Consider the following 18053-nt stretch of genomic DNA (forward strand, 5'->3'; position numbering starts at 1 on the left):
TTGATGGACACTTGGTTTGTTTCCATTCTTTGGCGATTGTGAATTATGTGATTATGAACATTGGTGTGCAAATGTCTGTTCACATCACTGTTTTCAGTTCTTCTGGATATATTCTTCATCAAGGATTGCCAGATCATATAACACTTCCATATTTAGCTACTTGAGGAAAATCAGTGTGCAAATATGTTTTGAGTCTGTTTTCAGGTTTTTGGATGTATACCTAGTAGAGGTATTCGTAGAGTTAGAGGTTTTCCCTTATAAGGTTTAGAATGATTACCTGATCACAAGGTTCATAATGGGTAAAAGAGTGTCTTGCTTTCCCATGACATAGAACAACCCTTATCCGTAGCCTAAATGCTCAGATACAGTGCATTTCCTCACAAGAACAGGCAAAGGACCCTTATGGCACCACCAACCTCTCCTGCATACCTAAAATTCACTACCCTTAGTGTACCACTCCTAGCCATACAAGGAAAAATATTCACTTCTACAGTTCCTTATCGGCACTTCCAAGGTCCAACCCTCTCCCAATGACTAAGCATTTTTCCACCTATAGATGTACTGCATAAATTCTTGACAGCCTCTTCGTCAGTTTGGCCTCACCTTAACTGATAACATATTCAAGGATCTTTTTTACAAATGAGTTCCCAACCAGAGGACTAAGACTTAGGACTAGAACATGTCATTTTTTTAAATTAAAGATTTATTTACTTTTATTTTTATTTATTTTTTATTTGTATTTTTAAAATTTATTTCTCTCCCCTTCCCCCTCTCCCCCAATTGCCTACTCTCTGTGTCCATTTGCTGTGTGTTCTTCTGTGTCCGCTTCTATTCTTGTCAGTAGCATGGGAATCTCTGCCTCTTTTTGTTGCATCGTCTTGCTGCATCAACTCTCTGCGTGTGCGGTGCCATTCCTGGGCAGGCTGGATTTCTTTTGCACTGGGCGGCTCTCCTTACGGGGTGCACTCCTTGCACATTGGGCTCCCCTACATGGGGGACACCCCTGCATGGCACGGCACTCCTTGTGCACATCGACACTGTGCATGGGCCAGCTCCACATGCGTCAAGGAGATCCTGGGTTTGAACCACAGAATTCCCATGTGGTAGGCGGACACTCTATCCATTGAGCCAAGTCTGCTTCCCAGAACATATCTTTTTGAGGGACTTCAATCCCCAAAAAACCACCCTCTGACCTCTCAAGTAGTGCACTTTCTCCAGGCCCTTCCTTGTTGTTGAGGTCAGTTAGATAAGTTTGATACTTTGTCAGCCACACTTCGTAGAGTGAGTTCCTGACAGGATACATAGGTACTTGCCGAAGCAATAGCAGTTGCTCAGGTCCCCTGTGCACTAAACTTCTTAGTCACCCTGGCAGTTCTTGTGACCATGCCCCAGGTCCTAGAACCACTGGGAAGCCCATAGTCCCCTATCCCTGCTCACCTGTCCAAGAAAGCTGACACTTGAGACATGAGGGTGACAGGAACTAGAAAAGAGCCTGAACATCTCAGACAGGGTTTAAGATGGAATCTAATGACCCCACAGAAGATGCTTTCTACCAGAATATTTCCAGAAGGGTATGTTCTGTAAAGGTGCAGTAACTGGCCTTGATATAGGCTATGGGGGAACTGCTGCAGGATGTAGTTTAATCATTGTCTCCCTGCTGTGTTCCCATGAATACCCATCTGCCTCTGATCCTTTGCTATTCTCACTGGATTGTCACTTAGATACAGAAAACCTCATTCATCATGATGCTCCTTTATTTCTGGGAACCACTGGTTGCTTGGCCCATCCATTTTCCACACCAAGACTCTTCACTCCAGAGTAACTGCCAAATACCAGGTACTAGTGTTATCCTCTAAACATACTGTTGCTCTCTCAAAAACGGTAAAAAGCAGTTGCTAGTGTTGCACCAAATACGAAAGGGGCCCTAGGGTTCATTGACACTTAGATGATCTCAAATCTCTAGAACCAATTAAAAACATTGACCAGGTTGATATCATAGGTGTTGGGATGCAGATACTAGTACGACTGTGATAGCTCCTGAAGTATGAAAGTATGGGGCTCTGGACCAGGCTCTTGATCACACAGTCTGACCTATTGTTTGGAGGGCAAGACTGCCCTAGGCCTTACATCTGAGTTCTTCTTAGCACTGGAGGCTTCAGCAATGCTTTCTTCTCCCACATCCCCCACATGCCCACATGTAAAGTTTGAAACGGATGGCGTCGATGGTAGCAGAATATTGCGGGTGTAATTAACAGCTGTGAATTATACATAGGAATGTGTTTCAAAGGTGAAATTCTAGGTCTTATATATGTTACTAGAAAAAATTTAAGATAAAACATGGGAATTTACAATACAAAGAATCCTATTTTAAATGATGGGCTATAGTTAATAGGACAATTACAAAAATGTTTTTTCATGAATTATAACAAAGGTAACCACACAAATGCAAGGTGCTAATAATAGGGTAGTAGATGGGAAAATACACCTTAATATAAACATGGATAACACTTAATAGTACAATGAAACTATTCTTTCCTCACTTTAACATAGGTACCATAGTAACGCAAAGTGGTAATAATGAGGGAGGGTGGTATATGTGAAAGCTGTTTTTTTTACTTATTTTTTTCTGTAAAAGTACTTCAAGTGAAAGAAGGAAAAAGATGATTATGTTTTAAAGTGTGTAAAATGTTTGAATATCTATATTTTTGAGATAACATGATGCTAACGATTTTAGGACCAAAGCATCAGATTACCACCACACTTATTTTAAGTGTATAACAGTGTGATGCCAACAGAAACAGAATAAAGCCTGATAATATGTTGAAGAGATATTGTTGTTTTTTGGGGGACAGAAGACTAACACCCAAAACACATGATTAGCAGTATGAAAACATATAATAATACTTGAACCTAAGTTAGTAAACAGGAGGTATTAATATAGTTCAAATCTTCCTTTAGCGTTGATGGTAACACCAAAGTGGGAACATGAATTCTCATAGCTCAACGCTCATTTCTCCCCATTGCTGATCTTCCCAATATGTCCCCACAGGGTGGAATTGCTCATTGACACATTTTCTGTCATGTTGAAACTCAAATCTCCAGTGACTGTACGCAGTATTTTCCCATGAGATCTTGTTGGACCAACTCTCTTCTATCCACTCTTGGAGTTCCCATTAAGACGATGAACATGTCTTTGTTGACTGTAATTTCTTTCATGCTTTCATTCTTACTTTATTATGTACAAGTGAAGGGAAGTTTCAGAGTAGACAAGCAAAAATGACATGTTTCTTTAGAAAACACAGAACACTACATGCCTGTGAATTGATGCACACTTTTTTCTTTGCTATGATTCACAGTGATAGAGAAATGACTCAGTATTACATAAGTTATTAAGGCATCTGGTGGGCAATATGATAGTAAAGAGCCTGGAGAATAGCAGGTAAATTTGTGCAGTGAAATGCAGGACAGTGACCTTAATGGAGGTGGGATTCTCCCTGGATCTTCCGGGCATAGGAAGATGTGGACAGGGGAGGTCAGAGAATTTATCCCCAGTAGAGGGAGGGAGGTGAACCATGTCCCTGAGAAGGGCAGCTGTAGGAGACGACACAGCTGGAAGCAGATGGCCTGCCCATTCTTCAAGCAGGAATGAAGCAAAGCTGGTATGAGGGTGGCAGAGAGAGAAATCCAGGTTCAACTGGGGTGGTGTCAATGTCCTTTGGGTCAACTAGAGACTTCAGGGTAAATTTCTGCAAGATGGTGGTCAGGAATAAAAACAGCTCCATGTGGGCCAGGCCCTCACCCACACAAATTCTTTTTCCTGGAAATCATAAACACAGGAGTAGATACTTCTTGAACACTCTGTTGCTGAACTACCACAGATTACTCAGTAGCTCTGTGGTGAATGATTGACTTGAGGGGTGAATTGCAGGCATGACAGAGACACTGACCACTTAAATCTTATTTCAGTGGGCACTTCCCATGCTACAATATTTATTGTGAGCCAGCAATATGCAACATACTTCACTGAGTATTCCCTCATTACAACTGCTCTTTTGACCCTGAAGTTTCTGTCAAATCTTTTCTTGAGAATCACATGCACATTGCTCGTCAAAGTTGAATGAAAACGGAATTACTGAAAATAGGGGGTTCACATACATATCTTTGCTTCACTTTCTACCACTGATGCAAATTCAAGTAATGATTTTTTTTCCTCATGTGCTTTCAAGAGCATATGCTTAAACCTCTCATCCCATCACTTAGTATTTTAATGGTTCCTGTGCCTGTCCTATGTGTTAATTCCAAATTATTTGACCTGACCCTTTGCATTTTGTTCCCAGTCTGAATTTCCACGATGTTTCCTTCTACTCCCTACAAGCTCAACTCACATCTCCAGCCATACTATCCATCATAAATCTCCAGCACACCGTGCCATTTCAAGTCATAATATCACATATGTTTTTTTCTTTTGCTTAAGATAAATTACTCTTGAACTTGTTTACACACTAGGTAAATATATTTTCTCTTTATAATTTTCTGATGCCCTCAGGCTATAGAATTCTGCCTTCACTGAATCTCCTTAGCATCATATTCAGGCTTCCATTGAAACTTGGATCAATTTGAATCATTATTATCCGTTGGTTTACTTATCTAACTTATGAAATGTACATTCTTTGAAGGCATTGTCATCTTGGTTCCACATTTCCCGATCCAAAGCAAGATCAAAAGGCTTAGAAAAACTTCCTGCAATTCCATGTTCAGAGTCTCCGCACACACTGCAGGACTGGAGATCCCATTATCCAATATGATGTGTCTTGAATGAAGGAAGAGCAAGGTGCTCTGGAATCTATGATGGTACCCTGCCAAATCCCAAGTGTTCCTTGATCTCACAGTTACTTGGCAGGCAGTTTTGAATTTTTCCATCTAAAGCTATATTCTGCTCCTTTCCTAGTGTCTATTACTTTTGTCCTCTTGCCTTGAACTCTATTCTTGCTCCCATCCCTCGAAACCGCTGAAGTGTCATTTCTTCTGTCTGTGTTTCTTATTCCAATTTATACTTCACTGTTCGTCATATGTGAGCAGGAAGTAGGCAACGTCCCTTCTTGGCCTTTAGTGACGTCTGTACTTCCCTCTCTCACAGAGCTGGTCATATTTGATTATAATGATCTGGCCACTCATTTCCTTCCCAACTGTAGTGTGAACCCCTTGAGTGCCTATTTCTTCTCATGCATACCTATATTCCTGAGCTCATCAAAGTACATCAAAGGGGTGAGAGGCACCTATAAAAGATACTCAGGAAAGCTGTGGTATTTGTGATACCTTTCTTAAGGTTTTTGAGGATCGTCTAGATGAGTTTCCTTTTCTAGAGGAGCTGTTTGGTAACTCAGACTGGAGGTAGGATTCAATCAACCCATACACTAGCTCCCGCATTTGGCAGAACTGGGCCACCTCCCCTAGAGCCCCACTAATCTGACCCAATAATGCAGACCAGAGTGTTGTGGAAACGTAACTGGAAATGACTGGTGATGTCATGATCATGCACAAAGAGCAGTTCTAGCAGCCCCAGAACAAGCATCGTGCAAACTCCAACTGACCCCCAATAGTATCTTATCCCGTGAAGTAGAGATGGACATCCATTTCTATTACTTGCTGAGAAAGCTATGAAGTAGTCACTCTTCTTAAAGTGGCCACTCTCATCCAGAAAGTGGCCAGCATCAAAGCTCTCTGGGTTAGTCAATTCTTTCTTATCATGCAGCACCGAAGATAGCGGTAGTAATATGGTTGTGCCCTAGAATAGACAGATTGATAAACTGAATTATAAAGAATTCCCCATGCTGGAGGGAATGTAGGGAATCACTTATTCTAATCTCTTTAATGTACAGGTAAGGAAACCCATGTCTAAAGAAAGTAAATGACATTTCCAGGAAGATAAACCATGTAAGAAGCAGGGAGCAGTTTAAAGCCAGTGGCACTGATCTTGCTAAAATAGCCTTGAATGCATTTGAGGTACTGAGCACTTGAGTAATTGGGTGCCAGCCTTCTGAATCCTCTACTTTATGCTTAATCAGGCTGAACCAAGCAGCACCTGCTCTATTTCATCACTTCAGTTTACTACCTTATGTGTGAATTATATTTAAAATAAGTTTCCTCTGGTTCTAGAATAGACAGAAGTATCTGTATCTGTTCACAGGGTTTATAAAAAAACAGTCTAATCCAATTAAAAATGGCTTTTCTGGAATATTAAGACTAGTAATAAATGTTAAATGTTAATAATGCAATTTGCTTTCTAAATTTAAAAAATTTGGAAGAGCTGTCTTTGCAGATGAATACAAGCTAAATAGGGATAGCAAAATTAGTTATGTCATTTTGCAATAATTTGGCAAAGTCACCAATTAATAGTAAATCTGTTGGGTAAATGATTTGGAAATGGGATTTACTCAAGTTCTTAAAGTACTATACCACCGATTGCTATTAATTATATATGAAAAACATGAAATATGGAATGGAGAGATTTTGTAGGTACTCCTTACTAAGTAAGAAATTTAACATCACCAATAATTGGATAATCTGATATTATATGCCCCGATTTCCCTTACATAGAACAAACACATCACCCGTTGAGTTTTTTGCCAAAAGCATATAACTGGAATTCAATATCCTGAAATATATCGCACAAAATCAAACTCGAAACAGTTTACATAACAATTGGTTGGAGTCTTTAAAAATGGGAATGCACTGAAGAAAGCAAACATCCAAAGAAACTAAGGAAATTAAGGGGACAAGATAAAAGAATAAATAAAATAAAATCAGGCAGTTTATTCATTAAAATATTAAATAAAATATAAAAGAATAATACAATATTTGAAAAGTTTTTCTAGTGGATGGTGGTGATGATAGTAGAGCATTGTGAAAGTAATCAAGGGCCCTGAAGTATTTTTGTGAATATGGTATAAAGGGGTAATTTTTAGGTTGAGCATACATTACTAGAATAAAAACTTAAGTATGCGTAGGATTGTACAACACAGACAGTGAACCCAATTGTAAATGCTGGGTGGCAGTTTATAGTATAATTATAAAAATGTTCTTTCATGAATTGTTAACACATTCAGCACACTAATGTAAGGTGTGACTTACAGGATATTATTTGGAAACTCCATACTGAAAGATTGATTTTTCTGTAAACCTTTTTCTTTCTTTTTTTAAAGAACACATGATGTATGAAAATATGTGAAACTGAAGCTTCATTTTCCATTACTATTGGAACACCGCCCTTTTCAAACCTTAATATTTTGTCTCCAAGCTCTTTTGTGCCACAGTGGCCGAGCTGCGTATTGGCAACAGAGACCTTATTTTCCCAAAATCAGAATTCTTTATTCTCTGGACTGTTACCAAAAAGTCTGCAGACTTCTGTTTTAGATCATGATCTTCACCTTATGCAGTGAATCCATTCTGTGGTAAATAAATTATTTACCTGACTAGCAAGAAAGGAATTATCAGCGACGCATGTTGCATGTTGCTTTTGCAGAAGTGATGGTGTCATGTCCTTAGGCTCTGGGCATTCTAAGCTCAAAAGGCCTGCGTTTGGAGATGGTCCCATTCTGAGGGATGCATGGGCCTTTGCTTAGCAGAGGCAATGCTCCCCACAGCAGAATATAGTAGATGGTAGATTGGCAGTCCCTGTCTGAATCTGTGGTCTACTTCAAATTAGTTAGTAATAGGAAGAGAAGTTAGTTATATTATTAGGTTGATAATTATTGTCAACCTAATATTTAAAAAAAAGCCTTTCCCTGTTGTGTCCTTGGGTGGAAAAGAATGGACTTGAACTCCTAACCCGTGATGGAGACAAGATTCACTGCTTTTGGTAATGGCCTTGATTCCCTCTTCCCCAGAGATGGCATAGGAATTGCATGCTTACCGTACTACCCAAACCATTCTTTACCACCAAAATAGAATTTTGAGTTATTTTAATTTTATGTAACAGTAATATATGCTGGCATCAATTGAGGGATGAAATATCTTGTAGCATATCAACTAAAAAGTCTGAAAAAAATATAGAAACCATGTGTTAGAAGGCATTGGAAAACTAACAAGACAAAAAATTGGTGGCAAGATTCCAGAGGTGGGAGAAACTTGGAGAGGTAGGTAAGATGACATCTTCAGTCAGTTTTAAACTATGTTAATTTCCAATATTGAAGGAGGTAAGATATTATTTCTTTGTATCATCTTATTGAAGGAGTCCTGAATGCTTTCTGGAAGAAGGCAAACATTATCTGTGCCTCCGCTTTTTTAATATATAATCTTTGGCATTTAGTAAAAAACTATGAGGTATCCCAAGACAGAACTTAGTGCTCACAAAAACAAGAGATAATTGGATGAGGGGCAATAAAATATACCATGGTAGGGAATATTTCCCACCTATTTTGTGGTAAATATTATCTCCATATCAGCAATCTGAAAAGAAAAATTCAATTTAAAAAATTGAATATCAATATCTTTTATAAATATAAATACAAAATGTAGAAAATAAAATCCAGATGATTCATATACATTCATAAGCACATGCATATATCTGAACATATATATGTGTGTGTGTTTGTATGTAGTGGGGAAATAGAGGCCAAAATATATGAATGTAACAGAATCCATTTGAAAAAATTACGAACCAATTAATCACAGAAACATTAAAATATAAAGGATTTGGAGGAATATCCTTAATTCGGTAAAGAAAAGTGACAACAATATATTTCCTTGGAGATGTAAAACAAAAACAATAAAAACCAAGAATGGCCCTTATCTTCACTTCTATTTAACAACTATCTTAGAAATCCTAGCTTGCCCAATAATGTGACAAATATAAATCAAAGCCATGAGAATTTGAAAACAAGAAATGAAAGAAATATTAATCCAGATTACAGGATTGTGTAAATTGAAATTACAAATGTATTTATAGACAAATTATTAGCTCTATTAAGTGAATTTAACCAGTTTGGTACTAAATGGCATAATGGCATCAAACTAATAACATCAATTCCATTTCCATATACCAAAAAAAAAAAGGAAAGATCATTTAAATAATTATATAATTTATGATAACATAAAAATATTAAGTACCCAGGGAAAAACCTAACAAAAATATGCAAACCACTGTACTGAGAACGTAACATTATTTAGAAAATTAAAACCACCACAAAGAAATTGCCAGCATATGTCATATTCAAGAACTGTAAGATTCAATATGTCAAAAAATCAATTCTTTCCAATTTGATCAATAAATTTTATGCCACCCTAACCAAACTCCTAGGTGAGTGTTTTGGGAATTTGACAAGTTGATAAAATTAATTTGGACATGCAAACAGCTAAAAGTGGCAAAAACAATAACAAAGGGGAGCAAATTCAGAGGACTCAGACTGCCTGATATCAAAATTTATTATGAAGCTTTATAATCCCAAACTGCATCAATGTTTCCATCAATGTTTCATAGGTATGATGGTTGAACTTTCCTCATCTCCCCTGAGGAGAGAGCATTGGAATCATGTGGGAAGTATGAGCCCTTTAAATGGACTGAGTTGCAGGATAGGGGAACAAGTCTTACTTTGGGGAGGAGGTAGTTTCTGAATTTAATGTCCTGGGTCACTGCATGGAGCACGTTGCTGGGAAGGAGGTCAATATATCTCTGAACTTGTGCACCACAGCGACCACACAGTCGATCTTTTCCTGGACTTTAGCTGATAAGACATAAGTAAACAGTGATGCAAACGGGAAAAATGGACATTTGCCATAGCAATTCAAGATTACAGGAAGTATTATGAAAGTGTCCTACATCATTATAAACATTAATTTTATACCAAGAAGATCAAATTGCCATAATATAGTTACATTTAACTTTCCTATATGATAGGCATTTTATAAATTTGTAAATACATATATATTAGAACAAGGTGTATAATACAAAGAAATAATGAGATGTTTTAAAATATAACTAGTATATAATTAACTTAAGAAATTACTGCCCTTACAGAAAGAAAAGGAGAAATCAAACATAATTTTATGTTAAAGTAATATACGTTCTAAAATTGAATTTCGCATTGGATCTATTTGGGCATGTATGTTTGTTTGTGCAAACAACAAACTTATGTAAACCTAGGCCAATGCAAATATGCTTGTAGCAAATCATTTCCCCCGGAACTCAGAGCACACTAGAGCTGCAGGGCTTCTACTGTCCACACAGTCCCTCATCCCTTTCTTTCAACATCCTTTTATTCAAAGGTATAATTTTTAATTCTTCATCAAATTTGGACAAGTTAGAACTGATCGTTATAGTAATGGATCTTCTAGGACATAGTGAACATCAAGTACACTAGCAGTGTCTTGCCAACCTCTAATCTGAACTTCCCCTTACCCGCCATGTGTGGTCCTACCTGTGACCCTGGGTGCTTCAACAGGAGCAGGAGTCCATATTTCAGGGTGGTGCTCGTTGTTTCCGTCCCAGCAGAAAACATATCTAATACAGTCATTATCAACTTTCCAATGTATTGTATCTTTCCTGGGGATGATATGATGAAATTATTTGATGAATTAATTTGCCTGCATATTTAATTACAATGAATACAAAATAGCAAAGATAATTTTAAAATGAAGGAAACAGAAATTGAAGAGTACAGAATTTGAAAAAGTATTGTGTGGTATTTTACAGATAATATGTTAATTGTTCCAATCTTTATTTCCTACCTCTTTAAGCCTACCTTGCCTAATAATTCCATTTCCCAGTGTAATTTAGAGCTTGATTGGCCATGCAATATAGTTCATGCCAATGAGATCTAAGCTGAAACCTGCTGGTGCCACTTTTCTCTTAATGTCCTGATCAAAACACAGATGTGAGGATGGAGGTGGGGCACGTATCATCTCGGAATAGGAGGATATAAACATGAAGCTGAAGGCCTCTATAGGATGGTAAAGAAAAATGGAAGGTACCCAATTTCAGGATGCTCCAGGGCTACTGCATTGGCCTTGGATTGACCAAAGTGACTCTTTGTAGTTGAGAATAATGAACCCACAATTTCTTAAGCCATTATTAACTGTGATTTCTACTACTTGAAGACTAACAATAATTGATAGAAAAGGACAAATTAGGCTCTACCATGTATGTTGTTATAAGCCTGAATCCAAGAGTTTGCAATTTTCATCTGTTAAGGAATTGCTGGGGACTCAATATTGCCTGTACTCTCATTATGAAATTTAAATTGTGCAAAACATAATATGGCAGCACAACCTAGAATGGACTACAGAGAATGAATTCACCATACAGAACAGAGCCGTGCTATGTAATGCCAGATGCATTTTATTGGGCTACTCAGTCTAGGAAACAAGAGCAAGAAAGGGTAGGAATATGCAATTGGAAGAGACACAGCAAACCTAAAGACCAAGAGTTTGGGTCTTAACTGTCCATATGGGATGAAAGAGATAGATATACTAGGATTAGTGCAGATGCCAAGGCCAAGGGGCTGACTGAAAGAAGTGTTCAGGAATTGAAGTTGGGATAGTGGAAAGCACTTGAACTGTGGTTAACCCTTCCATCTCATTTTCCCATAGACTGTGTGCAACGATCTTTTCCATGTTCATTTTATGACTGGCTAGTTTACATTTTCTTAGTTCTTTGAAATTGCTTCCATTTCATCTGAATTTGGGCATTCTATTTCTCCTCTGGTAGATTACTAGTGTTTAAGAAAACAGAGCCAAAGTTTGTATTTATGTAACAATTCAGGAAAATCTTCTGTGATGCCTTGTGCAGATCATGCACACTATAGGGACATAAAGTGTTTGTCTGTCATTATTTATCTGATCACTTAAACATCCCTAGTATGTAGAGAATTAATCAATGGACCAGAAAATACATGAGCAAACAAATAACTGAGTGGTCATTAACACTGCACCTGTTCCATTTTGATCAGGAAGCAATCAATAAAGTCCCGAGGATTGTTAAGGTCCAGGGATGTTTGGCGTTCTTTTATTTTTTTCAAAATATAACTTTTTATACAAACAGTGTATTTTAGGAATTCATTATGACTCCCAGGGAAACAATCTATGAGAATGGGGAAAGTATTGCAGACCTTAAATAGAAAAAAAATCATTTATTAAGTTAAAAACATTTAATGAAGGAATATATGCCTTAACGCCAAACTCTGGTTAGAAACTGCAGCTATAAGAGTGAAAAAAAATCATCTCCAGTCTGAATTCTCTGTGCTGAAAGATTTGAGGGAGAAAATTCTGACTAGTTGATCAATGATAAAATTATTTTCTAAACTCATACATAATTTTTAGAATCTAAAAATGCCTTTATAGTAATTTTATCCTTTTTACATAAATTCTTGCCTATACTTTGAAATAAAGGATGGCATGGATTACTATAATTCTTATTTTGTAGATGAAGATAGCAGGTAAGTAAATTAGGTCAACCTGAAACAGTGCCAAGTTAGTTCATGCTGTTTCTACTTCTATCTAGCAACTTCATATGTAGACTTGGTATTTTAAAAGATTGAAGATACCATAAAACCCAATTTTGCAATTTATAGATAAAGTGGTTGTGCACTAGTGCACTTAAGTGACTACTCTAAAATCACACAATTATCATTTAGGCAGAGAGCTGGACAGGCCAGTTCCATACAGCATAAATTGGATCATATCATAATCTCTAATCCAATGACTTTGTCAGCTAGGGTCCCAACTGGAGTACTGAACTCCCCCCTACTAAGTCAATGTTTTCTGACATGGTCCCAAACATACTCCCTCCTTGAACACCTAAATTATGATATTTCTGCCAAGTAATTTGATGAAGAATTCTTAAGAAGACTAGCTTTGTGGGTAATGGAAGCTTATCGAGAAAAGACTCAGGCTTCCATTGAGTGCTATGGACATGCTTTTGGGAAGTCACCAGTACTTCATGGAAACTGACCTTTCGGCTTAATGAAAAAACCACTGAAGAGGGAGCCAAAGGATTTGAATTTGAGCTCAATATTCTAGGCAAGTGTTTTCTTGCATGCAAAATAATGAGCTTGCCTATATTTCCTCAGTGTTTGTTGCCAAGCTCTGGCCAGGACTGTGGTGTTCAAACATTCACTTCACAATTTGATCTCTCCTGAATGTAGAACTTGTCAGAGAGAAGAGAATACATGGTTTTTCAGTAATAAGTAATCTTGGTCTCACCTGGGTCCAAGCAGAGCTCATAATCTTCATGTTTTCATTAAGTTTTGCCATCAGCTTAAGAAATTCCTGATCCTTATAATCAAAATGATTGTGGAAAATAATGGAGTAGATCACATTGCAGGGAGCACAGCCCGGGATAAAAGTGGGATCACAGGGTGACGCTAAAGAATTGGAAATATTTTAAAAACACCATTAAAATACACCTATGAAACTCTTTTCTCTCAAAGGAAAACAAAAAATGGTAATTTTAGAATTACTAAACTGTTATATATTTAGAAATCCTCTTCTAAGTAAAAAATTCAACATGCACAGAATCAATACTTCATTTTCTCCCTTGAACTCAATTGACTATTCCATCATAATTGGTTTGATATTGGGTCCTCCAAATATCCCATTACCTCCACTGCCTTTTATTTACACCCTTCTAACCCAACATACTTGTATTTTGGGCGGAATAGCAAAAGAATGAAAAGGGGCCATGCTTTAAAACTTCTAAAAATTTCAAAATATCAATGCAGGATCACCTCTGTCTACAAAGACTATGGAGAACCATTGATCCAGCAAGGACAGTGATATTTCGGTACCTCAAAAATTCTAATATATAAAAAGCAGTTGATGGATCCATATAGAGAATGACAGAGTGGAGACCTAAGGGAAAAAGATTATGGGTAAATTCAATATTTTAAATAACAAATGTTAAAAAGTCAAAACCATCCTTTTGTATGAGAAAAAAAGCTACAATAATAAACCTTGAGAAGACATTTTGCTTGCCAAAAAAAAAAAAAAGCAAATCAAGAAATTTTTTTTCTAACTTCAATAGCAAGTATGGAAAGCAAAAAAGTTTAAATCCATGAATGCAGTCCTTTCGTTTCTTCATTTCAATATAGAAAAACAAAAGATCCTGATCTAGTGCTGTTTCTCATCACCCATCAAAACACAAAATTTAATTTATTTGGACAAAACTGCCCTCTATGTGGATTTCTGGGATATTGCTCAATATTAGCCATCTACACATATCAGTATGGCTTAATATATGCTAAAACTGAACACAATTTTGGTTAAGTCCATCTTTTTAGAGATGAAAAAAATTAAAGCAGAGAAAAGTTTATTTTTTGGTGAATGATGTATAAATGAAGTTATATTTATCTACGATCAATAAACTTTATTTAAAAAGTCCACAAATTCATATCTATAAAATAATTAAGGATAACCTGAATCCAGTGTTGTGAAGAAATGACCAGCTGTTGACTAATAGGAACCCTGTTGTAGTCACGGCTACAATACCAGGACCCTTTGAAGGTAAGAACAGAAGCACTCAGGGCTCTAAGCTTTCAGGAAAGGTTTTATTTTAGCTTGGGACGTGAAGGTTAATTTGGAAACCTCTGGGATTTCTTTGTGTAAGCGAGATTCACGGCAAAAACCTGATATTTTCTGTTTTTCCTTTCACCTCATTTGAAGGGTGGAATGAAAAACAAAGTAATTTGGAATCCTACTTGAAAGTCAGAATCAAGCAACAAGGATTTCATGGGTCAGGGAAGCTGGCGATGTGAGATAAATAATTACCATGAACATTTTAAAATAAATTAAAAAAGTGAATGAGAAAGATACGCTAAGATGCAAAGAGGGACAACTTATACCATGTAAGACAGGTTGATTATTGTTAAGAGTAGTTAATAATCCAGTTAAGTAAATCATTTTACAGCCTAGAGTGTATAGTCTGGTTTTTGTCTATTGTAGAGAATGGTGCTTTAGCATATATTTCTTTTATTATATAAGTCAGTTGTAAGTGTGAGTAATGTTAAAAAATTCATATTGGTGGCTTATTTACAGAGAAGTCGCAATGGTGAGTTTTCCGTTAGGAACTCCACAGGTAAGCATCATGACTGGGCAGAACTGCTGGCCTGGGCTTTGGAGGAAACCCTCAGTCAAGCCAGTGAGGAAAAGCGCATGTCACTTGTTTCATGCCCTGCAGGGCCATGCTGAGGCTGCTCCCAGGGTATCCATGGATAAGTGCTCCCTGATGAACTTTTCTGGAATAGGTAATCCACATGAATTTAAGGGGGAAAAATGGACCTATCACTCTTGGGGAACTGAGATTCAGAACCCTCTATTCAAAAAATCAAAATCAAACAAACAAATCAAAAAACATATTATTTTCACTGATTGTAAGTATGTAGACATCGCTCATTATGGAGAAGGATTAAATGAGATTTGCCTACTCACATTTTATCCTCAAGCATGCATTCACACAGACACACACAGACAACACACAAGCATTGATACATGGAAGCTCCCTTGGGGCTCTGTTATAAATCCACCCCCCTCCATCAAAGGGTTGATCCCACGACCTATAGGAAATAACATGGTGCTCCTGAAAGGTCCCCAAGGATGTCAATAGAGAAGAGGGCATTCTCGGAAGGTCAGGGATACAGCGTAAAGACTCACCCACCCTTGGTTTTTTCAACTCCTCCACAAGGCAGCAGGCTTCCTCCTGAATGCAATTCTCAATGCTCCTCTTCCCCATCCCAAAATTCCTCAGGGTCAGCAGGGAGAAGCATCGGAGATCTCTCCATGTCTTTCCATTGCTGGAAGGAACTCCTACAAAGAGGGGAAATGAACACAAGGATGAGGATCCTTGACAACAACCAGGATGCTGACAGTGGAGAGAAATGCTCTGGATCAAGCTGTGTTGAAGAGCTCTTCAAGTCTGTTTAAATCCCCCACCTCCCCTCCCATCACCATTGCCCAACACAGGCACACATATACCGACCTTTTCCTCTATTGGTTTTTTTCTGCCAGGGGGAAATTGCCCCTTCCAGAAAACTCCTCTCCACGATCAATCAGAGCTTCCTTCACTGCTTCATATCCATGCAACACCACAGTGGGCTTCATGCCAAAATAGAGAGTGAACACAAGGCCATAGGATTCAGAGAGCTGGGAAATGGTAAGGAAACATGCATATTAGCAAGGAAGTGGCTATTTGGTCTATATATTGGGTACATATTAGGCAGGATGTTTTAATCAATCTGTTGATTTTTTATTCTGCCATTTCCCATATAAAATATTCTGAAGTTTATACATCAACATGATGGTTATTTATATAGGGTCTCTGAAGTCCCAGGGGGTGGCATTATTATGTGCTTTAGCTAGCTTTATGTAGTTTGATTTTACAGATAAAGAAATTCAGGTTTAGGGACTTTAAATGTTGTATCCATGGTCCCCCATCTAACAAATATAAGACCCACACTTGAACCCTGTTTGATTGGCCTCTGATACCTGATGAATACATCATTTCTCAATACCTATTTTGATCAGGTTCCAGCTGACTGCATCAGGATCTTCTGTGGGGATTTTGTTTAGTAGCTCTGGGATGAATACTAGAAATCTATATTTTTGAAAACCACCCTGATATATCTAATTCTGTGCCTTTAAAGTTCTGTTGGTACTGCTAACAGAGGAAAGAGTATTTTCCACAGGGTCTGTGCCAGGACATCCAGCACGTCCTGGAAGAACAATTTCTTCTACCCTGAAGCCTTCATAGGCCACAGGCAGCAGCTTCTTGCAGCGTCCAAAAGGATTCCATTCCCACTCAGTGCCCCTGACTGATTAGTTCTCTCACTTTGATCACTTATGCTGGTCCTGAGCTCCCACGACTATTTCCTTACGTCAGGCCTAGTTGGCTTTCTCAGATAAACTTAATCACTTTGGCTAACCAGAACAGGAAACAGGGTTTAGACACTGTATGACTTATTAGAATAAAATCTGCAATCATGAAAAAACTCCTTTTAGCTTGAACTTCAGAATAAAAATCTTAGCCAAGGCTGTGAAACAATGGAAGGCAGCACACTCTCTACTTTTGCTGCTTGAATATTTTGTTAATTTGATTCTACCCTAAAATGCCTTAAAGTTTCTCTTACCACAATATGCATTAATTCATTTACTATTTCTGGTATGCCAGAAAAAAAAAAAAAGCAATAAAAACCAACAACGTAAAAGGAACTTCTACCTTACAATGAACTATTTAAATACATTGCCTCCAAGTATGAATTTTGGTTCCTCTCAGGAGTTAATTTACTTACCTTTTGCAAGGCACTGGAAGAGTGTAAAGCATACTTACATTGCTTAAGAATTTTATGATGTCCTTAATATTTATCAATAGGATATTTCCAATAATTGGGAGAGGAGTGGGACCAGGCAGGAGCTTCCCTTTCTTATAAGTATGTTTCCAGAGAGAAAGGAGAAGCAAAACGGAAAGGCAGAGTACCAGGACCTTGACTAGCTCCATTGGAGCCCTTTCTTCTCAGGAAGGTGACTGTGAATGTCAGTCCAAAGCTTTACAGCACTCTCTACCAATTTAAATTGTCACTCTTGGACCTTAGAAAGTATTCAGTAAGCTAGAATCACTTAAAACATTTCTGAATGGGCTTTGGTCCATTGAAAATATTGAGAAATTGTTATTTAGTCTTGCTCTCCTTTCTCAGGCTACAATTTCAAGATTATGTTTTAATTGATTTATTAGATTTGATATGATTTAATGATTTAATTGGTCCAGATGTTGTTAAATATATGTAAATTAAAAGAACAGCACTGTAGTGGTTACTGAAGTAAAAGATTTGATCAAGAAAATTACTCAACATTCTCAATTCTCAGACTATCACTTGGGGACTTCTGACTCGAGTAATCTGTGTATTCTATATCTTTCATTATAAATGTTTCTCCTTTTATGCTTTATCAAACACTAAATTCCTTTTTTCCCTTAAAATTTGAAACATTTTGAAATATTTTGATGTACTCTTTTGACACCACAGCTGCCTAAGCAAAAATATCCAACTTTGAGAGTTATTCATGCATCTTGA

At 37.4% G+C, this 18053-nt stretch overlaps 1 pseudogene; it reads right to left on the reverse strand.

The window, feature by feature from the left end:
• Positions 1-3635: 3635 nt before the first annotated feature.
• On the reverse strand, positions 3636-17482 carry LOC101437101 (cytochrome P450 2C9-like; annotated as a pseudogene).
• Positions 17483-18053: the final 571 nt, after the last annotated feature.

Source organism: Dasypus novemcinctus, chromosome 6 (assembly GCF_030445035.2).
Source record: "Dasypus novemcinctus isolate mDasNov1 chromosome 6, mDasNov1.1.hap2, whole genome shotgun sequence".
NCBI classification, from domain to species: Eukaryota; Metazoa; Chordata; class Mammalia; order Cingulata; family Dasypodidae; genus Dasypus; species Dasypus novemcinctus.